Source organism: Ictidomys tridecemlineatus, chromosome 12, assembly GCF_052094955.1.
Source record: "Ictidomys tridecemlineatus isolate mIctTri1 chromosome 12, mIctTri1.hap1, whole genome shotgun sequence".
Taxonomy (NCBI): domain Eukaryota; kingdom Metazoa; phylum Chordata; class Mammalia; order Rodentia; family Sciuridae; genus Ictidomys; species Ictidomys tridecemlineatus.
This window is the reverse complement of record NC_135488.1, coordinates 105,589,078-105,613,789: the sequence shown is the minus strand read 5'-3', so window position 1 is coordinate 105,613,789 and position 24,712 is coordinate 105,589,078. Positions and strand designations below refer to the sequence as shown.

The 24,712-nt window shown below is 34.9% G+C and overlaps 1 long non-coding RNA gene across 2 annotated transcripts in view; it reads left to right on the top strand.

Annotated features, from left to right (window-relative positions):
- LOC144369439 (uncharacterized) overlaps nucleotides 1-24,712 on the top strand; it is a 39,784-nt gene that overhangs the window by 8,661 nt on the left and 6,411 nt on the right. For both annotated transcript variants that reach the window (XR_013429196.1, XR_013429195.1), the window contains exons 3-5: nucleotides 381-1,484; nucleotides 3,943-4,082; nucleotides 14,393-14,518. This is a non-coding gene — a long non-coding RNA (uncharacterized LOC144369439). The remainder of the gene's footprint in view (nucleotides 1-380; nucleotides 1,485-3,942; nucleotides 4,083-14,392; nucleotides 14,519-24,712) is intronic.

Genomic DNA, 24,712 nt, shown 5'->3' with positions numbered 1-24,712 from the left:
ATTTGATCTAAAGCCACGTCTTGATTTTGACATGGTGTTTGGGACTTCTTTACGCTAATCAAAAAATGCTTTATAATAATACTTTCTTCCTATTTTATGAGCCCTTGGTAGATGGGTTGACATTGGGAAAGTTTCCCAAGCTTTTCAGGAATTCTTCAGTGAATATAGAAGAGGTGGTGACAGATGAATACTATTTGGTCCCTGCCTGTGATTGAGGTTTTACCAGAGCTCAAAGACAAGAGTTTCAAAAAGGCTAATAAAAGCACCAAACGGGAAGGTTTTTGATTCTTTCTAGTTATCCCAAATCACTAGTTTTCTTAAGGCTGTAATATCTAGGCATGGTTTCTTCTAAGCATATATTTCCATTCTTGTTATCTCAGGCCTCTCCAGCCAAACCCATTGTCACTGGGAAACACCAATTCCATCTTCCCTAAGGTATATGCATCATGTATGAGAAGGTAGGATCTGCGCAGCTAAGGCTTAAGACCCAAAAGGCACCAAATAATCCTCTGATGAACAATGAATGAATGTATGGATAAAAAAACCAGAATGTGAATGCATGCTATATCTATATAGGTATTCAAGAGTTTTATACGCACTTTTGTGAGCTATTTTCCTAGATGACTAGGGGAAATAAAGATGAAAGAAGTTCTTTTGGTACGTGGGAAATAAAGGACAAGTGGAAAGAGAAGTTGAGGGAAGAAGAGGGAAGGTAAGAAGAGGAAAGAAAAAATAACCAGAATGAGAGGGAACCATCTGATCGGAATAATGGGGAGATTACCAGCAGCTCTGAAGATTGATCACCATCTTTGTTAGCTCTAGAATTATCTTTATCTTACTGGGTGCTCTGTATACTTTGGTTGAATCAAAGTACATATTTCCTATGATGGAAATTCCCTTGTTTACTTGTTCTTCTTGATCCCATTTTAAAAGCCTATTTAAGCACCTCAGTATGCTTCTTACAACTGATGTATGCAGAGCTGGGGTAAGGAATGGGGGAAGCGAGGGATGTGGTGACTTCCAGTTCAGAGGTGGGGGAAGGCTTCCCAGAAAATGAGTCAAATGGAATCTTCTAGGCTGGAGGAAAACAGGAGATGTTGCAATGACGGTGTTCACCTTTCCACCTGATATTAGATAAGACTTGGGGAGCAGACTGCATTCTTTCCAAAAGTCAGGTGATTTCCCAATCCATGTTCTGTAATGTCAAATAAAACTAAGGCTCTGGTCCCAAATAAAGTCATCAGCAAACATCTCTTTGCTCTTCTGGGGACAGTGTTCTCTCACAACAGCTTTTTGAATTATCGCTTCCTGTTGAAACAAGAGTTTAATCTTTCAATGAAGTATATGGCAATGGAATTGAAGCTGGTGGTTCTGGGGCAGAAGTGAAGGCTGGTGCCTCCTGTGTGCCCTGGAGAATCAGTAAGATCAAGAGCGCAGCCTCTGGAGCCAGATTTCCTGCATCTCAGATTGGTTCTGTTACCTAGGTGTGTAAGTTATAAAACCTTTCTATGCTTTCTGTGTGAAAATGGAATAAGTTGGTCTTATAAAAATAAATAAGTTAACACAAATGATACTCTGAAAACAGTGCCTGAACATGACAGGCATTGGGAGAGTTTCTAATAATATAATGATTTAAGAAGAGAAATATTCATTTGCTAAATTCAGAATTTATCTGAGTAGTTTGTTTCTTCATTGTAATAAAGACCAGTGGTTTCAAGAATCCTAGAATGTTAGAACTGAAAGGAACTTCTATTATAAAGATGCATAATTGAGACACTGAGAGTTGAGCTCCACCACCACACAGCTAGTGGTAGATTTGAGATTGGAAGCCAGATTTCCTGATTCTCTCCGCTGTACCATATTTCTTCCCTGGAGCAGGATGTTCAGGGTCAAGAAGGTGCTATAAGAGCAATGATGACAAGAATCATAGTAGCCATCCCAAGGGCTCACTGCTGCTACAAAGACAATTAAATTGACTTAGTCTTAAATTGACTCTTTCATTCATTCACTCACTCACTTGGCACTGATTTAAGCTATTCTCAGAAAGTACAGAAGAGCAAAATAGTCTTTGTTCTTAAAGGATTCCAATTGCAATTGGAACAAAGATATGCAGAGATAAAGATCATATCACAATGCAATCATTTTTACAAAGTGAGGATTACTTAGGCATTTGCTATCTATGTAATCAGACCCCCTTAATAAATTTATGAATAACTAAAATGGATGAGGCCAGGCAAGCCAAGATGCATGGAGTGCTTTGGAAAGTCAAAGAAGGAAAAATAATAACATCTGGCTAGAAGGACCCACAAAGTTTTCATGTAGTAAGTGGTATAGTTTTCTACAGAACATAGAAGAAAAATTGAAAAAAAGTAAATGAATCCAATGGGCAAGAGTTTCAGATTTATTCTGCACAAGATAATTAAAGAATAGGAGGACTTGCTTCAAGAGTTATCACTACATAGGACTCCTAGTTTCTGGGATACAGGGCAAGCCAATTCTTACAAGGAAGAATAATTGCAATGAGTGATTTGGAGAGAGAAGCTGAGAGATCTGACTTCTACTGCCACTTATGCCTTTTAGATTTGGGAGATCCACAGCACATTGTAGGATCACAGAGCAGGAGGACAGTCAGAGGCTACTGTGGGACTTTAGGCTAGAGTAAATAGAGATATGGAGGAGGAGTTTGGCTCTATAACTCTAAAGCAGCTACACCATTTTACATTGCTACCAGCAACGAACAAGGGTTCCCCTTCACAAGTACATTATCTGCCATTTTAAATTAGAGCCATCCTAGAGGGTATGAAGCATCATCTCCTTGTGGTTTTGACATGTGTTTGTCTGATGGCTAATGATGTTGAGCATCTTTCCATGTGCTCACAAGTCATTCCATGTTTTCTTGGAGAAATGTCAGTTCAGATCCCTTATCCATTTTAAAATTGAGTTTGTTGTCTTTTATTATTGGAGTTATTTACCTGTTTATTATTACAACTGAATTACATATTCATACCCAGAACATTCAATTGTGTACATGAGTCCTTTACCACACATAAAGATTTGAAAATATTTTCTCTCATTATTTGGTTTTTCTTTTTTCTTTCTTGATGGTATCTTTGGAAGGACACATATTTTAAAAATGTTACGAAGTTAAATTTGTGTATTTTTTTCCACTTGTGATTTTTATTGTCATTTCTAAGATACCACTAAGAAACTGAGGTCACAAAGGTTTACTTCTACATTTTTCCTAAGTGCAATATACTTTTAGTTCTCAGATATCAGTCTGTAATTAATTTTGAGTAAGATCTTTTTGTATGATATGAGAAAGGGGTTCAATTTCACTTTTTAAACTTTACTTTTCAGAACAGTTTTAGATTAATAGAAAACTCAGAGAATAGTACAAAAAGCTTCATATGCCCTAACACCCAGTTTCTCCTATTCATATGATATATTTCTGGTAATCAATAAATCCACATTTATACATTAATATGAAGTAAAGTTCAGAATTTATCCAGATTTCCTTACATTTTGTGTAGACCCCCTCTCTCCCCTGCTGGAGGATCCTGTTAAGGATACCAACATTACATTTAGTCATCCTGTCTCCCTCAGCTCCTCCTGGCTATGACAGTTTCCCAGACATCTCTTGCCTTTGATGACTTTGACATCTTTGAGAATTGGTCAGATATGCTCTAAATTTAAAAGTAATATGCACCCTGGAATTTAACTGATGTTCTCTTCATGATTAGGCTGTGACCAGAATGGAGTTGTATATTTTTTAAAGGAAAGACCATAGATGAGAAGTGACCTTTTCATCACCTTATACCATAGTATCAATTTGACTTAGTATGGTTGATGTTGACCTTGATCACCTAGATGAGGTACTATTTGTTGGTTTTCTCTATGGTAGAGTTATTCTTTGTTTCTTCCCCTTTCCATGTGTGTCTTTAGGAGAAAGTGTTCATATGCCTGAGGGAGTGTGGCAGAACCTCTTTGAAGGATGGAGTATCTGTGTAATTTATCTAGAAATTTCTGCATGGGAGATATAACTCTTCTTCCTTATTTATTTATTTGATCGATTACTTATTTAGGTAAGTGTGGATTCATGGAAAATTGTCTTATACTTTGAATTATAATCCAATACTACTTTCTTTTGTGGTTTTGGTTTGTTCCATCTTTGGACACTGGGAAATTTACTGAGTTGTATCCTATGTGCCTCAGACATACCCTCTCACTCTGTATGTGCCTAGTGTGTGTGTGTGCATGCACATGTGTGTGTTTAGTTCTTACCCCATCCTAGAATCAGTCATTTCTCCAAGGAATCCTGGGTTCCTAATATTGTAGAATGTTATCAGAAACACTCTCACACATACAAATACTTTTATATGCAACATCTGCATCTATATTAAGCTAAACATGAGTTGTGCTGTCTTCAGCCCTATCCATTACCACATAGATCATTCGATTTTCTTCCCCTTGCTTGTTGTAAATCCCTGCCCTCCTGCAATGGAAAACCTGGCTCCCACTGTCCTTCATCCATTTAATCAATTGTGCCACTCCAATATGCAGCAATATCAAGACAGTTAACTTGTATTTACACTGGAAAAACTTCATCAACTAGACTATAGAGCGTATGCACAATTTCTTTAGCTTTTAGTTTTACAGACTCCACTCATATCCAAAGTACTTAGGTCAGCACCATTTCTTCTTTCCCTTCAATGAGGTTGTTTGATACATTTTTAAATGTAACATTGTTCATTCTGTTCTGGGATTTCCCTGATCTCCTAAGTGATTTTTAAATATTTGCATACATGAAGATTTGCTCTTTGTGCTATAAAATTCAATAGGTTTTGATAAATACATAGTATCATATATACACAATTAAACTATCATGCAAAATAGTTTCACTTATTCAAAACTTCCTCTTCTCTCTCAAAATTCCTAGCAATGCTTGATCTTTTAAATGTCTCTATTGTGCCTTTTCTAGAATGTCATGCAATTAAAATCATATAATTCCATAAATATGATAACATTTTGGATTGGCTTATTTCATTTAGCAATATACTTTTAAGATCCATATATTCCTTGTGTGGCTTACTAGCTCATGTTTTCTGTTTGAGTAATGTTGCACTGTGTGGATATATCACAGTTTGTTTATATATTCATCTATTGCCAGATATCTTACTTGCTTTTACTTATTAGAAATTTTAAATATACTTGCTAAAAATATTTGCATGAAGGTTTTTTATGGACACATTTTCAAGACAATTGGTTAATACATAGGAATACCATTGCTAACTTTTGTGTCTAGTTTTTAAAGTTTTCCAAAGTGGCTCTACAATTTTGTATTCCTACCAGCAATGAATGTGAGTTTCTTTTGCTTTGCATCATTACTAGTAATTGGTATTATCAGTGATTTGTACATTCTAATAGGTGTGTAGTAGTTCATTAATATTATAATTTGCAATTCTTTAAGTATAATGTTGAGCACTTTTTCATATCCTAATTTGTCATATGTTTATGTCTTTCTATAATCTATCTACCTACTTTGGTGAAGTGTCTGTTTAGATATTTTGCCCAATCCTATTGATTTTATTAGTGCTTTATAGTTATACATAATGGTTAGATTCATTTTGACATAATCATACATGCAAATTTATTCCATTTCAGTCCCTAGTGCCCACCTATTCCCTTCCCTCCTCTCTCCCCTTATTCGTCTTCATCTATTCTACTGGTCTTCTTTTCATTCATTTTTAAATTTATTTTTTAATTGGTTCTTTATAGATGTACATAAAGGTGGAACTCACTGTGGTATATTGCATTACACATAGAGTAATTTTGTCAAATTCATTCAGTATTTTCTTCCTTTCCTGTCCCTCTTTCCTCCCTCTCAATCTCTTTTTTCTCTACTGATTTTCCCTTTCTCTTTATGACATTTGATCTCCCCCTTTTTTCCCTTTGCTTTAAATTCCACATAAGAGAGAGAACATTTGACTCTTGATTTTCTGCATCTGGCTTATTTACTTAGCCTGATGTTCTCAATTCCATCCATTTACCTGCAAATGCCATATATTCATTCTTCTTTATGGCTGAGTAAAATTCCATGGTGCATATATACTACATTTTCCTAACCCATTCATCTGTTGATAGGAGCCTGAACTGATTCCATAGTTGTGAGTTGCACTGCTATAAATATTGATGAGTCTGCATAACTGGAGTATGCTGATTGCAGTTCTTTTGGATAAATGTCAAGGAGTGGGATAGCTGGGTCATATGATGGTTCTATTCCTAGTTTTTTTGAAGAATTTCCAAATTGATTTCTAGAATGGTTGTACTAATTTGTAGTTCCACCAACAATGTATGAGTGTACTTCGCTCCCCATCATTGTCAGCATTATTATTATTTGTATTCTTAACAATAGCCTTTCTGACTGAAGTGAGATTAAATCTCACTTTGACTTGATTTTCCCTGATTACTAAGGATATTAAATTTTTTTCCATATATTTCTTGGCCATTGCTGTTTCTTCTTTTGAAAAAATGTATGTTTAGTTCTTTTGCCCATTTATTGATTATGTTACTTATTTATTTGTTTGTTTTAGTGGTAAGCTTTTTGAGTGCTTCTGAATATTTTGGATATTAATCCCCAGCCAGAGGACTAACTGGAAAAGATTTTCTGCCCTTCTGTAGGCTTTCTCTTCCCACTCAATTATTTCCTTTTCTGTGCAGAATCTGTTTAATTTGGTTCTGTCCCACTTATTAATTCTTGGTTTATTTCTTGAGATTTAGAGGTCCTGTTAAGGAAGTCAATGTCTGCACCAGAATGTTGACTCTATGTTTTCTTCTTCTAGCCATTGCAGAATTTCTCGTTTAATTCCTAAGTCTTTGATCCATTTGTGTTTGACTTCTGTGCAGGGTGAAAGAGATATCTGGTTTTATTCTTTTCTATACATTGATATCCAGTTTTCTCAGCACCATTTGTTTAAAAGGCTATCTTTTCTCCAACATATATTTTTTTGCCCAGTTTTTAATTGTTTTTGTTTTTGTTAAAAAAACACCTTTTTTCCTGTGGTAGGGATTCAACCAGGGCCTTGAATATATGAGAGAAGTGCTCTACCACTGAGTTATATCCCCTATCCCAGCTTTTAAATTTTAAGAGTTCTTTGTATATTTTAGATACATGCTTTTACGATATTTGTGTTTTTCAAATATTTTCTCCCATTCTGTGGGTTTTTTCATTATCTTAATAGTATCATTTGCAGAAAAATTAAAATTAATTATTTTAATTTTAATTATGTCCAGTTAATTATTTTCCCCTACATTTTTGAAAGTTTTGTCTTGTATTTGCATTTATGCCTATGATCCTACTTGAGTTAATTGTTTTAAGTATTTAAGGTCTCTGTCTACTTTTGTGTCTCATATGTAGCCTTCCAGTTGTTCCAGAACATTCAGTGACATAACACTCCTTTTTCCATTGAATTGCTTTTGCTCCTTTCCAAAGATCAGCTGGCTACTATTGTAGATTTATTTCTGGGCTCTCTATTCATTCTATTGATCTATGCATCTATTCTCTATCCAGTACCACACCATCTATGTAACAGTGCCATACTTACTATGTAATGTCATAGTAAGTCTTGAAGTGAGCTAATTTTTATTTCTCAACTTTATTTTTTTTCAGTATTGTGTTGGGTATTGTAGGTCTCTTTCCTTTCCATATGAACTTTAGAATTAGTTCACTGATATCCATAAAATAGTTTTCTATGATTTTTTTTAATTGGAATTATGTTGGATCTATAGATCAAGGTGTGAAAAACTGATTTCTTAGTCATATTGAGGTGGTTTTATAAATAGCATTTAAAAAACTTCAAATTTCAGTTGTTCTTTGTGGGCATATAGAAAAACAATTGACTTTTGTGTATTAATCATCTATCCTTTAAACTTGGTATAATCATTTATCAATTCCAGGAGATGTTTTTATTGTTGTCTATCATTAGAGGTATGCTACAAAGACAGCAATGTCACCTGTGCCAGAAGATAGTTTTTTATTCTCCCTAATTTTCTTGTCTAATCATATGGCTATGACTTCCAATATAATGTTAAATAAGAATAGCGAGACAGGAATATCTTTGCTCATAATTTTATGGGGAAAACACTTAGTTTTTCAGTATGAAGCTAGTTGCAGGGTTATTAGTTTTGTTTTTCAGATGTTGAGATGTTTCCTAAACTTGATAACTATTCTTAGTTTGTTGAGTGTTCCAGTTAAAAAAAAATTATATTTGATTTCGTCAAATGCTTTGTGTTAATTGATATTATCCCAATTTTTCTTCTTTAGCTATTTGATGTGGTGGGTTATACTGATTGATGTGGTGAGTTATATTGATTTGAATGTTGAATTAGGGTTGTATATCTGAAATAATCCCGCTTGGTCATGTTTTATGTATTGTTGGATTTTATTTGCTAATATTTTTAAGAGTATTTTTGCATTTATGCTCATGAGAGATATATTGGTTGGTACTTTTCTTTCCACAATGTGTTTATATTAGAACCTTATTGGTGTGGTGGTAAAGTACTGAAGAGGGGGAGCATTCTACAATCTTGTGGCTAGATTCCAGTGTTTTGGTGCTCCTGGTTCCCTGGTGTTTGATTTTCATGAATGTTTCTTAGCTCTCTTACCCCCAGCACTTAGGTTAGACTGGAAGGGCAGAGGGGACTGGTGATAGGACAATGCATTTTCCCCTGATAAAGACTTTGCCCTAAACACTGGGTCTTGTTTATGGAACATGCTCAAGGGTTATTTCAAAACAGGAACTGTTCTGTATACCTAAGACCATGAAATTTTCCTTGGCTCTTTACTATGAAACTGTGGCAGGGATCCTGGAGGTAAAGCTCATGAACATGCAGACATCCTCCATATCGCTGAGGCTCCCAGGAGTTTCTCACTCTCATAATATACCCCATGTAGTCTCCAGCAATTTGCCAAAATTGCTATTTAAATGTTCCTATCAATTTATGGCTCCAGTGACTTCTGCTCCAGGTAAGCATGTCTCACTGACTCTCTAGATGCAAATATTTGTCCAGATTGGGTTAGCTGTTTACCTTACAATCTCGGTTCCTTCAAGTGTTTCCTAACAGTCATTGATTTTCAGTTTCTTCATCACTTTTTAAATTGTTATACAATTGGGAGTGATGACTTCCAAGTTTTTTACACGTAGGGCTGAAACCTAAAGTTCCAACTTTATTCTTGGCATTTGGATATGTAATTGTGCCAGCACCATTTGTTGGAGAGACTGTTCTTTCTCCATTGAATCTTTTGGCACTTTGTCACAAACATTTGACCGTAAATGTGAAGGTTTATTTTTGAACTCTCTAGTCTATTGATCTGTATGTCTTACTCTTACTACACAGTCTTGATTAGAATGGCTTTGTAGTACATTTTTTAAAAAATGGGAGTTCTCCAATTCCATTATTCTTTTCCAAGATTGGCTGCTCTGGTTCCCTTGCATTTCCATATGAATTTTAAGGTCGTTTGTCAATTTCTGTAAAGAAGCCAGATGGGATTTTGAAATGGAGTTCATCAAATCTGTAGATCAATTTTAGGGAGTCTCAATGTTTTAATAGGATAAGTCTTCTGACTCTTTTCATTCATTTAGGTCTTCTTTAATTTCTTTTAGTGGATTTTACAGTTCTCCTTATACAAATATTATACTTTTTTGGTTAAATTTATTCTTAAATATTTTGTCATTTTAATGCTATTATAAATAAAATTGTTTTCTTAGTTTCATTTTTTGAATTGTTCATTACTAGTGTATAGGAATAAAATTGATTTTCTATGTTGATCTTATGACATCAATATTGCAGATTTTATATTCTATTTATCTTTTTTTTCAGATTTATTATAATTTTGAGGAGTTTCTTTTAGGGCATTGTTAAAGCTTCTCTATGATTCAGGGAAATTGGATTTAAATATTTTCACAAGATTTAACAATTAGATCCAGTGTTATACTAAGAAAGTGTAGCAATGATAAAGTAAACAGTAGCTAGAATGAGTCTTAGGATTGAGAATGGATTTTTTTAAATTGTTGGCCTGATGTGAAGTTTTAATGAGCTGCAGAGAAGAAGCCAGAGGAAAGATAGAGCTTGATCTTAAAGAGATGATGGAGATGGCTGAGCTAAAGACGTTCGAGAAGCCAAGAGAGAGTGGGTTGGTATGGGCACTGATTTTAAGATGTCTTAAGATTCAACTTGGTTTTGATTTGGGAAAGGAATCAAAGGTGTAGATAAGAATGATCATGTGGACTATAATACACATTAAAACTATTGACAGAAATTCAGCAGCCAATGAAAAGCATTCTTGATGTTTTTGGCCTCTCCTTGAGAGAGGTACCAGTGATCTTCTGACGGGAAGTGTTTTCAGGAGAGTGTTGAAGTTTGCCTTAATTATTTGGAAAACATTTTGGACTTCAGAGAGTGAAATTAGTCTTTTTTTAGTAGAAAATCTTTAATAAAGACTCCCTAAAGTCTTTTTATGCAAATAAATTTATTTAAAGGAACAGAAAATTCTCTAAAGTCTTTTTATAGAAAAATTATGTTATTATTGTGGCAAGTGAAATCAGATCAGAATAAAGGCAGATGTGTAAAAGATCCCCAGTGTGTTTCTACCTTCTGGATGGTTTGCCAAGAAAGCTTAAGAGAAGTTTTAATTAAGCATTATGTGAACTGTCCTGTGTCCAAAGCCCATTTGATTTTGTGTCCCATCAACCTCAGTGCCTTCCTGAGCTCTTTATTGTCACTGAAATGGATCAGTAAGAAATGCCTTTGCAAACCTCTGATGGGGATAGGAAAGCTGCTGTATGCTTCATAGGATGATCCTGTCCCTGCCTCAGGGCTTAAAAAGAAAACTGTAGAATACATTCTCCGATTTCAAAATGAAATCTCAGCTTTCACATGAAATTCTGGAATAGATTCCGTGACATCTGTTCCAACAGAAACTGAGGCCTGGGCAAGTATTTTTCATTTTCAGAAATGTGCTTTTGTTTATAGAGGAGTTATGGATTGATGTTTATATTCCTCACTCCAAATTCATATGTTGAAGCCCTAGCACCTATCTAGTGTGATGATGTTTGGAGATGAGGCCTTTGAGACATAGCTGGGTTACATGGGGACATGGAGGTGAGGCCCCTGTAAGAAGAGACACCACAGATCTTACTTTCTACTTCTCCCCTAGCACCCGTGCACACAGACAAGTCACGTGAGCACTCATAAGATGGCATTTACCTACAAGCCAAGGGGACAGGCCTCAGAATGCAACCAGTCTTGTTGCCACCTTGATCTTGGACTTTCTTGTCTCCATAACTATGAAGAAAAAAACCCTGTTTTTTAGTCATCCAATTTATGGTATTTTTATCCTGGCATTTTGAGCCAAATCACAAGGTAGTATTTCCTAAGTGTCATCTATGCATTTAGCACTGTTTCTCATTTAAGCATTGAAACAAAATGAGTGTTAGTTATTTCCAGTCTGCCAATGAGGGAAATAAAGCTCAACATCACACAGCTATCAAGTGATGGCAGTTATTATCAATTGCCCTCTACTCTAAAGAAGCCGTAGCAATTGATTCTGTCACCAGCAATCCATGCACTTTCCAACCTTGATCATTAACTCTCAAGTATTTTTTTATGATCCTTGGTATTCTGTCTCATGAAAATGTCTTGCTCTCATAGCTTCCTTTTCTAAGCTAATAGTCAAAAATAGTGAAGTCTTCTAAACTTGTTACAAAATATTGACTTTAATGCTGCTATACAAGTATATATATATATATTATATATATATATATATATGATATATCATATATCATATTTGTTGAACTAACTCTCATGTCCCATGATGCATACTTAGGACATTAAGTCCTTTGCTATTAAAACAATATCAACAAAAACAATAAAAATGATGCTAGCAGTAAGCATTGCATGTACATATTTTTGCAGTCATATGTAAGTCTACTGGTAGGATAGAGTCCCAGAAGTAGAATTGATATTTCTGAAGCTGTATCGGTTTTATATCTTCTCTTACACAAGTCTTCCATGCTAAAAATTTCTTCCATGTTTTCATCTAGTGCCTTTGTGATTTCAATTTTTTATATTTACTTCTTGGATCAATCTGAAATTTATTTTTGCATGAAGAGTAGGAAAAGGTCTCACATTAATATGTTTTGCTAACACTTATTGAAAAATCCATTTTCTATAGTAATTGGAAATTATGCTTTTATTATTTAAAAAATCCTCATATTATTGATCTCCCACTGTACTGTTTATTCTACTTAATTGATATATTTGAATATTGAAATAATTAATTTCTAACTGGGTAATATCTTCATAGCTGTATCCTAAAACACAAAGACTCTAGAATCAGAATGCTTGATGTCAAATCCTATCTCCTCCATTTACTTAGGGTGTGATTTTGTGTAGCTACTAAAATCTCTTTGTTCTTCAGCTTTTTCATTTCTAAAAAAAGATAAGTTGTCAAACTAGTATTGACTATTGGATTTCTTCTCTAAATCCAAATCTTGAGATGGACAGAAAAGAGAAAGGAGTTGAAGGATCTTAGAGCTATACTTGGAAAGTAACAAAACACCTCATGAGCATTCTTGGACAAACAGCAGATAGTTACGGATAGTTACTGGTGACTTAGAAACCGAAGTCACCATGGAAACATTTTGGAGAGAGATTGAGGGAGGAAAATTCTGATTTTACTCTGTATTATTCCCCATGTTATTCTAGTGGGGACCTGAACTCGGAGGTGAGATTAAGGGAATTGAAACTGATATGAGACTGAGTAATGTCCCTAATACTCCATAAATGTTGGGTGATGTTTGCCTTCTGTGAGAGGAATAATCAGAGCTATTAATAATGAGGGTAATCAGAGCTGCACAAAATAGAGGTCTCAAAACATAAAACAAAAATACAACTGAAGGGATATGCACTAATGAGGAAGCCAGGATCCCAGCACCCCTTTCCCTATTGCTCTCCGACAAAGGGTAGTGGCATCAGCCTGAGGCAGCCAGTTAACATCTCAGTGCTGAAGGCTGATATCTTAGTCACCTTTCCATTGCTGTGACAAAATACCTGAGATACAAAACCTCAGAGGAAGAAATATTTATTTTGGCTCACAGTTTCAGAGGTTTCAGTTAGTCCGTGATCACTTGGCTCCACTGCTTTGGGCCTGTGGAGAGGTAGAACTCACGGTAGGAAAGGATGTGGTATAGCAAAGCTGCTCACCTCATGGTGATCAGGAAGGAAAGAAAGAAAGAAAGAAAGGAGGAGCCAGTGTTTCAATATCTTTTTCAAGGGTATACCTCCAACGACCTTCCTTCCTTCCTCTAGGCTTCCTCTCTTAAAGGTTACACCACCTCCCAGTAGCACCATCTGCCAGGGGACAAGCCTATAATACAGGAGCCTTGGGGAGCATTTAAGATTCAAACCATAACAGTTGTCTTGGATGGAGCCTCATCAAGGCAGGTGAAATGGCAAGTTTAAGCAGTTGTCATGTAGCCAAACCAGGGCTTGAACATGTCCTCTTTGTTTAAAAAATCTCATCAAATCAAATCAAAACAAAAACTGTTCTTTAAATAACTTCTATTAGGCAGAATTCTTCAGTAATGACAAAAATAACAACTTTCTTCTTAACATGCAATGGGAAACACTGTTGGACTCAATGAATTTTTGAGTCATAATGACTATAATAATAATTATAATAAAATTTCTACTATAAAATATTTCCTCACAGTATAGAATATTAAGAAAGAGGGAAATGTTTAGTTGTTTGACATTTTTACTATTTTGGATATATGTGCTTTGCTGACAAGTTGAAATTGAAACTTAAAGATTACTTAAAGATTACTTAAACACATTCTGAGGTATGTGTTTGCATGTGAGGTATGTGTATGTGCATGTGGTGTGTGCATGTATGTGGTGTGTGTCTGTGTATGTGTAGTGGGAGGATGGTAGACAACATTTCTTTGATGGAAAATATCCAGAAACACAGCTAGCAAATTTTACCTAGTCTATTAAGCATTCTTAAGTCAAAACCTTTTTGTTTTAAAACATGAAAAATCAAGTTGGGCTTGTTTAACTCAAAAAGAAATTTCTGGAAAAATATAGGGTATTGTATGTATTCCAGGAAAAATTTAGACAGTTAATGTACAGAAACTTTGAAACCTCAATAACAAGAGTTCCCAGACTTTTCTGTTTAGAGTTCTACCATTAACACACTCTGTAACATATTCCCAATTTTTGTGTTGAGAGAGAGAATAAGATCAAACTAAACTGACTCAGGTATCTGTACTTGAGCTGTGTTGAAGGAAAGAGTCATGTGGCCTGATTGTCTCTACCCTTGACCTTCTGCTTTCAGATGCTCATTGTGGTCACAGATGCCAGAACTGCTAGAGATGATCTGCATCAACTCCATTTTTCATAATGATGGAACACTGTGGGAAGTTAAGCAACACACTCAGGAATGGAGGCAGTGTTATGTAGTGTGAGTAAAGAGACTCCAAGCAATATTTCCACTTCTGTCCTCCACCCCTATTTCCAGATCTTGGCTCTTAATACCTCTGATCTGACACATTATGAGAGACTTCTCATTCATCATGATCTCAACCTGATTGATCCTAAAATATTCATTAGAGGTCTCCTCAAAACAATTATGATTATATTATTCTTTTATTTTAATTTAAAATCTTCACTGGTCACCTCCTGTCTATTGATTTTTCTCATTACAAACACAAATTTATTCATTCCCATAAAATGGGAAGTGTTCATAAGCAATTGGATATTCTTGGGTTCTAATTTCTCTTAGTATAAATTAAAAGATTAAGGGGGATACCACATGTTTCTAAGGTCACACCCATGTTAAAGTTTTCAAGGCTTTATGCCATTGAGCTCCAAAATATTTTCCTAACCTCATTTTTTCTATCTCCTTGATATAAACCCATCTTTATCATTTTATGTGTTCATACATTTTTGCCATTAGAAATACATTATCATATCACTTCAGAAAATATAAAGTTCAATATTTAAAAGTTCAGGAGCAACAAAGCCTCTTTCCTCAAATGAATTTCTCAGTTCAGTTTTTCATGTTCCATAAATTGTCATTGATTTGTTAATTTGATGAACACATATATTCATAAATATTATACTAACATAAAATCTACAGACACCAAGGTTATTCACCCATAGAAACAGTCTTAGAATAAAATATTCTGAGTATGCACAAATGAACAAGACATAAGAATATAATAGAAAAGTACTTATGCTGGAGGAGTTTGATTATATATTCCCCTAGAGATAAAATTTCATTAGAATTACCTTCCCTCCATCCTGTCTTATTTCAAAGACTTTTCATAGAACATATTGCTTTTATGTAGGGAGTTTATCACTAAACTTAACTCTTGTAATCTTAATTATTTTACTATTTCATTTTTAAAAAGTTTTTTAAACACTGGAATACAACCAATAATGACAAAGCCTTACAGGAGTCTTATGAATGGAGTCATCCCAGATATCTGACTTTCTTTATGGCTCTTCTTTTTAACATGAACATTTGTATTCACTTTGTCATGCCAAAGAAAATCTTTCTATAATAAGCATCCTGCTCATAGAATAATGAACACACAGTGTTTTCTTTATGATTTGAAGTTCTGACTATCTTTTTCCATTTCTTTCAAAACAATTTATTGAGTAGACATTGAGGAGAGTTAACTACATGGACTCTTTATAGGACAGGAATGTTGTCATTTTAATTTATTTCTAAATAATTGGAAACTTCAGTATAAGCAATGAGTTATTTAGAAGTGAATTAAAAAATCTAGATGTCTGGGTTCAATTTTTAATAAATATTTCTAATTTAATATACTGTGGTCAGTTTTCTATGTATATTTGTGAGTGTGTATATGTGGGTATTATTGTCAATTCCTTTATGACTTTCTGTAGAACCAATATTTTGCAAATGTTATCGTTTAAATGAATGAATTATTCCACCATGCGGCCAGCGCAATGGTTTCATTAATGAGGTTCTTGGCATAAAAGTTAGTTAGAAGAGATCGAAATAAAACACACAGACTCAGTTACCTTATTTCTATTGCTAGGTCCAAGTCGGCTCCCCTCTCTGGTTCCCTCCTCTAACTGCCCAGCAGGGCAGCAGGGATTACTCAGGGCTAGCAGGAGAGAGAGAGAGAGTGAACACGCCTGCCGGGGAGTAGCCTTTTACTGGGGAACAAGAGATTCAGGGGAGAATTCCATCCAATGAAGGTTGAGGGGGGACTGCACTCCAAGGTCAGGGTCAGTGATTGGGCCCTCGGGGTCAGTGGTCAGGCACACCCCCACACGGGTGGATTCTCTCATCAGGAAAGGGCCAGAATGCCTCAGACCCTTAACGGGAGCCACCCAATCACGTGTCAGAAATGGCTTCCCACAAATTATATTACTTTTTTGGGTGTAAATTCTATGAACATCGATTGGCATAAACTTAAGATTATTATTATTATTATTATTTTATATGTTTATTCTATTTATTTATATGTGGTGCTGAGGATCGAGCCCAGGGCCTCACACATGCTACGCAAGTGCTCTACTGCTGAGCCACAACCTCAGCCCAAGTTAATTATTTAAATACTCAGTATTTTTATTCATAGTATATCCTAGTGGGAGACTCAAATAGATGATTTATGATGTGGATTTGCTAATTTTCCTTTGTGATTTTACCAATTATTTTAGGTATTTCAAAATCAGGTTAGGGATATTTAAATTCATGATCATTCCATCTTTCTGGCATATTACTTAGCAATGTGAAATGTCCTCTTTTGATAATTTTAATGTTTTTTATTTTCAATTCTGTTTTGATATCAATGGTGCCTTTACTTTCTTTTAGTAACTGGCAGCTATAGGTTTTTTAAATTTATATATGACAGTGGAATATAATTCTTATTACACATATAGAGTACAATTTTTCATATCATTGGTTGTATACATAGTATATTCACAGCAATTTGTGTCTCATACCGGTACTTTGGATAATAATGATCATCATATTCCACCATCATGAATAACCCCATGCCCCCTCCCTTCCCCTCCCACCCCTCTGCCCTATCTACAGTTTGTCTATTCCTCCCATGCTCCCGCTACCTATCCCACTATGAATCTGCCTCTTTATATCAAAGAAAACATTCAGCATTTGTTTTTTTGGGATTGGCTAACTTCACTTAGCATTATCTTCTCTAACTCTATCCATTTACCTGCAAAGTCCATGATTTTATTCTCTTTTATTGCTGAGTAATATTCCATTGTGTATATATGCCACATTTGTTTTTATTCATTCATTTATTGAAGGGCATGTAAGTTGGTTCCACAGTTTAGCTATTGTGTATTGTGCTGCTATAAACATCGATATGGCTGTGTCCCTGTAGTACGCTGTTTTTAAGTCCTTTGGGTAAGCTATAGGTTTTTATACTTTTGGTCATCACAGTTTTTTATTTTCTTCAGTAGGTGAATAGAGTTTTAAAAATCCAACCTGAGATTTTTGCCTTTTAGAAAACAAATTTTTCCATATTTATTATTATTTAAAAATACATATTTAGATCCCTTCTGCCATCTTATTGTGTGTTATCAATTTTTGATATTTTACCATCTCATGTTCTTTTGTTTCCCTCCTCAGGCTTTTGATGAGTTAATGGAATGTTCTTTGCCTCTTTTTGTAATGTACTGGTGGAAACTATACATTCTACTTTTATTTTTGCAATGGGTATGTAGAATCTTAAGAGGACACTTTTTCCTAATAGTATCTGAATTTAATCACTTTATTGTTTTCTTAAATAGCCAATTCTTCATCATCATCTGCACTTCCATCTTAAATATCCCATGCTGACATAATCTATAATTTTGGCACCAGAGTGGTTTTTTTTTAACTTTTAAAATTTATATATGACAGCAGAATGCATTACAATTCTCATTACACATATAGAGCACAATTTTTTATCTCTAGTTGTATACAAAGTATATTCACACCAATTTGTGTCTTTATACACGTACTTTGGATAATAATATCCTCACGTTCCACCATCATTAATAACCCCATCCCCCCTATATTCCCAACCCACCCCTCTACCCTATCTAGAGTTTGTCTGTTCCTCCCACACTTCCCATTCCAACCCCATTATGGATCAGCCTCCTTATATGAGAGAAAACATTCGGCATTTGTTTTTTTGGGATTGGCTAACTTCACTTAGCATTATCTTCTCTAACTCCATCCATTTACCTGTAAAGGCCATGATTTTATTCTCTTTTATTGCTGAATGTCACATTTTTTTTTATCCATTCATCTATTGAATGACATCTAGGTTGGTCCCACAGTTTAGCTATTGTGAATTGTGCTGCTATAAACATTGATGTGGCTGTGTCCCTGTAGTATGCTGTTTTTAAGTCCTTTGGGTATAGACCAAGGAGAGGGACGGCTGGGTCAAATGGTGATTCCATTCCCAATTTTCCAGGAAATCTCCATACTGCTTTCCAGATTGGTTGCACCAATTTGCAGACCTACCAGCAATGTATGAGTGTACCTTTTTCCTCCCCATCCTTGCCAACACTTATTGTGGTTTGTTTTTATAATAGCTGCCATTCTTACTGGAGTGATATGAAATCTTAGAGTAGTTTTGATTTGCATTTCTCTAATTGCTAGTGATGATGAACATTTTTTCATATATTTGCTGATTGATTGTATATCCTCTTCTGAGAAGTGTCTGTTCAGGTTCTTGGCCCATTTATTGATTGGTTATTTGCTTTTTTGGTGCTTAGCTTTTAGAGTTCTTCATATATCCTAGTCATTAGTGCTGCATCTGATGTGCGTGGGGTAAAGATTTGCTCCCAAGATGTAGGCTCTCTATTTACCTCACTGTGTGTTGCTTTTGCTGAGAAGAAACTTTTGAGTTTGAGTCCATCCCATTTATTGATTCTTGATTTTAATTCTTGTACCAAAGGAGTCTTATTAAGAAAGTTGGAGCCTAATCCCACATGATGGAGATTAGGGCCTACTTCTTCTATTAGATGCAGGGGCTCTAGTTTTATTCCCAGATCCTTGATCCACCTTGAGTTGAGTTTTGTGCATGGTGAGAGATAGGGGTTTAATTTCATTTTGTTGCAAATGGATTTCCAGTTTTCACCACACCATTTGTTGAAGAGGCTATCTTTTCTCCATTGCATGTTTTTGGCGCCTTTGTCTAATATAAGATAATTGTAATTTTGTGGGTTAGTTTCTGTGTCTGCTATTCTGTACCATTGGTCTGTTAGTTTGTTTTGGTACCAATACCATGCTGTTTTTGTTACTATTGCTCTGTAGTATATTTTAAGGTCTGGTACAGTGATGCCACCTGTTTCACTCTTTCTGCTAATTGCTTTAGCTATTATGGATCTCTTATTTTTCCAGATGAATTTTATGATTGCTTTTTCTATTTCTATGAGGAATGTCATTGGGATTTTTCTCAGAATTGTATTAAACCTGTATAATGCTTTTGGTAGTATGGTCATTTTGCTAATATTAATTCTGCCTATCCAAGAGCAAGGTAGATCTTTCCATCTTCTAAGGTCTTCTTTAATTTCTTTCTTTAGGGCTCTGTAATCTTTATTATATAGATCTTTCACCTCTTTTATTAAGTTTATTCCCAAGTGCTTTTTTTTTTTTTTGAGGCTATTGTAAATGGGGTTGTTTTCCTCATTTCCCTTTCTGAGGATTTATCACTGATATACATAAATGCATATGATTTTATGGGTATTGATTTTATATTTTCTGAATTTATTTACTAGTTCTAGAAGTTTTCTGGTGGAACTTTGAGAGCTAGAGTGTTTTTTTAAAAAATAATCTTAGAAGCTGGGGTTGTGGCTTAGTGATAGAGTGCTCACTTAGCATGTGCAAAGCCCTGGGTTTTTTTATACCTTTATTTTATTTATATAATAATATAAATAAAATAAAGGTATAAAAATTAAAAAAATAATTTGGAGTGATATTTCATGGAAAAAAATATTTTATGATTTTCTTTGCTTTCCACTTACCAATAGTTTCAGAGTTGGAGACTTAATCTCCAGATTTATAGTGTTTGGAGATAGGGCCTTTGTAAAATAATTAGGATTAGATGAGGTCATGAGGGTAGAGACCCTATGATGACATTTATCAGAAGAGGAAGAGAGACCTAGCAGGTCTAGCAGGCTTGGTCTGTCTCTCCATGTGATGCCTTCTGTCATGTTATGCTAATATTAATTAGGAAGGCCCTTACTAAATGCTAAAGCGATGGTTTGGACTTCCTAGCTTCCAAAACCATGAGGTGAATAAACCTCTGTTTTTTATAAATTACCCAGTCTGCAGTACTTAATTATAGCAGCAGAAAATGGAGTAAGATATTACTGCAGCTCATTGTTAAGTCCTGGATTCATTTTCTATGTATATTCTCTAGTACTTTCAGCTTTCAGTAAGAATCTGTTGTGTTGTAAAAATTTCTAAATCCTAGATATTTGAATAAAAACTCTTATTTTCATCCTCTCATCTCAATGGTATACTGGCTGATCATAGGAATTTTGATTTGAACTTCTTTCTCTTCAGCAAACTGAAGATATTGTTCAATGTCTTTTTCATCCCGTGTTGTTCATGAAAAATACAGTGCCAGATATGATTACTTTGACCATAGAATTACTTTGACCAGTCTTTTTCTTATCCTCTCTGGAGGCTTCAGCAATTTTTCTTTATATTTGTAGCCTCAAGCATATTGACTATCTCCTTAACTTGTACATGCATAGGGCCTTTTTGTTTTCTGATTACTTATTCATCATTCATTCATTCATTCATTTAAATCTCATTCTACAGTTGTTGGACAATTTCAGCCTGAGGACTTATATCTATCCTATATTTATCCAGATCTTAACCACTTCTATTCTCATTATTATCTGATAAATAAACATTATGATTTACAGAACTTTCCTCCATCACCGCATCCTGCTTTCTGTGGCTCTTGATTTTCTAAATTCCTTTTCAGCTGTACCCATTTTTATATTTGTATCTAATTAATTTTTAATTTTAATAATTATTTTTTTATTTTGAAGGTTTGACTTTGATTTGTTTCACAGACAGTTCCTGACTTCTTATTGTGATATCATACTGTATCTGAAGATACTGATTAAACTTAAGAAAAGTCCTTTGCTTGTTGTCTGTTAACTTTTCCTTTACTATAATCATGGTTGTTGTGTATTTCTCATAGTGACTGTGTGCCATGTGTTATTGGTTCCTGATTGTGGATGCACCTGTGTGGCTTGAATTCCCTGCTATACCCTTTATATTTCTACTCCCACAGTGGGCTTTGGAGGGCCTATAATAGCTATTAATTGAAAACAGTCCCCCCAACCCCCGCCCACAGTTTTCAAAGAGAGTGAGGAAAAGGTGGAATGTGTGCTGGGTGGGATGCCTCAGAAGCCGGATTTCAGGCTTAATTTTTCCTTCAGGGCATTGCCAGGCCCTGCCTCTCCTTCTTAAACTTGAATCCTGCCCACAGACATATATGCATGGGTAGAGAGAAGAGTGGATTCACGTGCATGAAGAGTGTGGGTACCCACTTGTTTCCCTTCCATTTCATTGACTTCTGGCTCTTCTCTATCCCTAATTTCTACCACCTCTGGGCCTGGGGTATCCTTGATAATCTCCTGTAGTCTGTGGTAGATGTTTCAGAATGCTCCAGCATAAATCCCAGGCTGCAACAACCCTCTTCAAATTTATCTTGTGTACTTTTAGACTGTCAGGGAAATTCTCCTAATTTTCTATTAGTCAATAATCTCTTTGAGTTTGGAGAGCAAACTATGCTTTTACATACTTAAAAGGGGGAAAAAAGTCTAAGGCTTAGAGTCGAAGGACAAAATGGAGTAAAGGAGAAGGAAACATGCTATTTACACTTAGTTTCCCATCTTGAAAGGGAAAGCCTTTGCTTTTCTTTCAGGTTGCATGCCTTTTTCTTATTGATAACAAGAATATTAACTACTGTCTATGTTGCAAATATTTATTACATGTACCTCTAATTTTATTTAAGGTATTTACAGAGATGTAGAATTTTACATTTTTATGATTACTTTTAGAGTGAATAAAACAATACTTCCCTTACAGTCATTTCTGAATAGTGCCACACTCAGGAGACTTTCCTACTCCACAATTTAGAAAATATTCACGGCTTAGTGTTTGTGCCCAGCTATTTCATGTTTGAATATAGATCCATCATGAATCTAATGTTTTGGTTTGATGTAATATTTGTTGTGTTTTCTATCCCCAGTTTTCCAAACGGGAGTTTTATGGCAGTTCTTTCCTGCTTCACTCACTTGTTTTGGGTGGAGGGCGAGAGATCAGTAAACACATTTTAGTTCATAGTTCACCAACCCATAAAGAATCACATCCATATTTGATGACTGGACTGTGCAGTACTCAGAATTCTTAAACTTTGAGATGGGAGTAGCAACTGCATGGAATTTGTGGTTATCTCTCTTGGGGAGATGATGCATATGTAGAAGGACATGTGACAATTCACAGTAGCCAGAGGAACCGACAGTGGCAAAGAGCCATTTGCTTTCCAGTTCTTCCTTTGTGCACACAGCAGGGTCCACCTCTGGCTTCCCTCACAGCCACATGACTAAGTCCTCTCCAGTGCAGTGCAGCCTGAACAGACAGCTGTGGCAGGCTCATACAAAGCCCTCAACTGTATCCCTCATCGTTTTGGGGGGATGGATACAGCTGATGAGGTTCCAGGAGATGGGCCATGAGCTGCACATATTCTAGAGCATGAGACAGAATGCAGGACAACTTCCTGCTGACCAAAAACAATCACCTTGGATTAGTACTTAGGTGAGAAATAATCTTCTCTGGATCTCACCCCAAATGAGACAGCAGCGAAGTGTAAGTTTGCTTTAGGTTTCTTGTTGACATGCTAAATTGAGTTCAAGAGATTCCTCCCATTCCCAGTTACTAAGAGGCTTTGTTGTTATTGTTTGAATAAGGAATGGGTGTTAAATTTTATCAAAAAGTTTTGACATCTATCAAATATATCCCCTTAAGTTGCTTGTTGTAATAAATTACAATTATCATGGTAGTCAAGTTCTTAGAATAAAACTATATTTAAATAAGATCATGATATTGTATTCTTATAGTGCAATACTGGACTTTGTTTTCAGTTTTTAAAAATTATATCCAAATGTTTTATTGATTTAGTTTTCTTTTTTTTAACTCTATAAAATTGTCCAATTTTGGCATAGTTTTATTATGACTCTAGTTTTTCTATCATTATTGATAATTCATGGTCTCACATCCTTTTGACTCAATTTTGATAATTTTTATTTTCTTCTATATTTGCCTTTTTTATTCAGATTATAATATTTTTGCTGTGTCCCTTCTTTAAAAATCTTTTTAATATCAACATTTATATATCTTTTAACATTAATGATGTGCATTGTATTTATTTATTGCAGTTTCTAAAGGTCTATACAAGAACATAAATGTGAGTTTTGATTTAATACTTTCATTATTTTCTAAATTTTTTATTTTTTTTGCTATGATTTTTATTAGTTCTTCTATGTTCCTTGATTTCAGTATTTTTCTAACATCTGAGTACTGTTCATTGACATTTTTTGTTTAATTAGAAGACATTCCACAAGCATTGATTCATAATATTTTTGTCCAAATATTTTAAAAATAATCTGTTAATTCATAACATTTTTCATAAAAAGACTTCTAAAAAGGACTGGCATAGAGTGCCATATGCTAATTACTTCCAAGTTCAATGTCTTTGTTTTTTCATTTTTCCATGGATTTTGATTGTGTGTGTGTGTGTGTGTGTGTGTGTGTGTGTGTGTGTGTGTGTGTGTGGTTCTGGGGATTAAACCCAGGGCCTTATGCATTTGAGGCAACACTCTACCAACTGAGCTATACCCCAAGCCCGTCTCCTGGATTTTGGAGGCGTGTTAGCTATACTTCACTTTTCATAACTCATGTCAGTTGAATGAGTAAGGAGTCAAGACAATACCACATTCCTCTATGTTTGGAGTTCTTGAGAGGCCATTTTAAACATACAAGTCTTTTTTATAATTATGTTACTGTAAACAAAAAGAAGTCTGATTTTATATGGGTAATTTATTTCTTTTTCATTATTAATTGAGAAAATATACACATTGGACTATATTTATATTCAAACATTCAAATCCTTAAACTACCAAAAATATGAGAGTTTCAAGTAACCAAAAAATAGTTACATAATCTTTAAATATTTTAATGGCCATGTGTATAAACTGAAGTATCTTATTCATTTGATATGGCAGTTTAAGTTTCATTATGTTTATCTATGATGTTAGTGTTAGAAATAATAAGACAATAAAAATCTTTACATGCTTTGCCTTTGAAATCTATTTTATTTTGCTGTTGGAAACTGAATTTACGTCCTCAAGCCTGCTAAACATGCACTCTACCACTAAATTATGCCCATAGCCCTTCTGTGAGAAACTGAGAAAAGTGAAATAATTGTCCCCAATCACAAGGTAGCGATAGAACTTATAGAACTTGGATTTGAATACACATCATCCGGTTACTAACATTGTGCTCTCTCCATTATATCTCTCAGCCTGATGCTGTTGCTCTTGACAAAAATCTATCCCTGTAACCCCTTTCTGT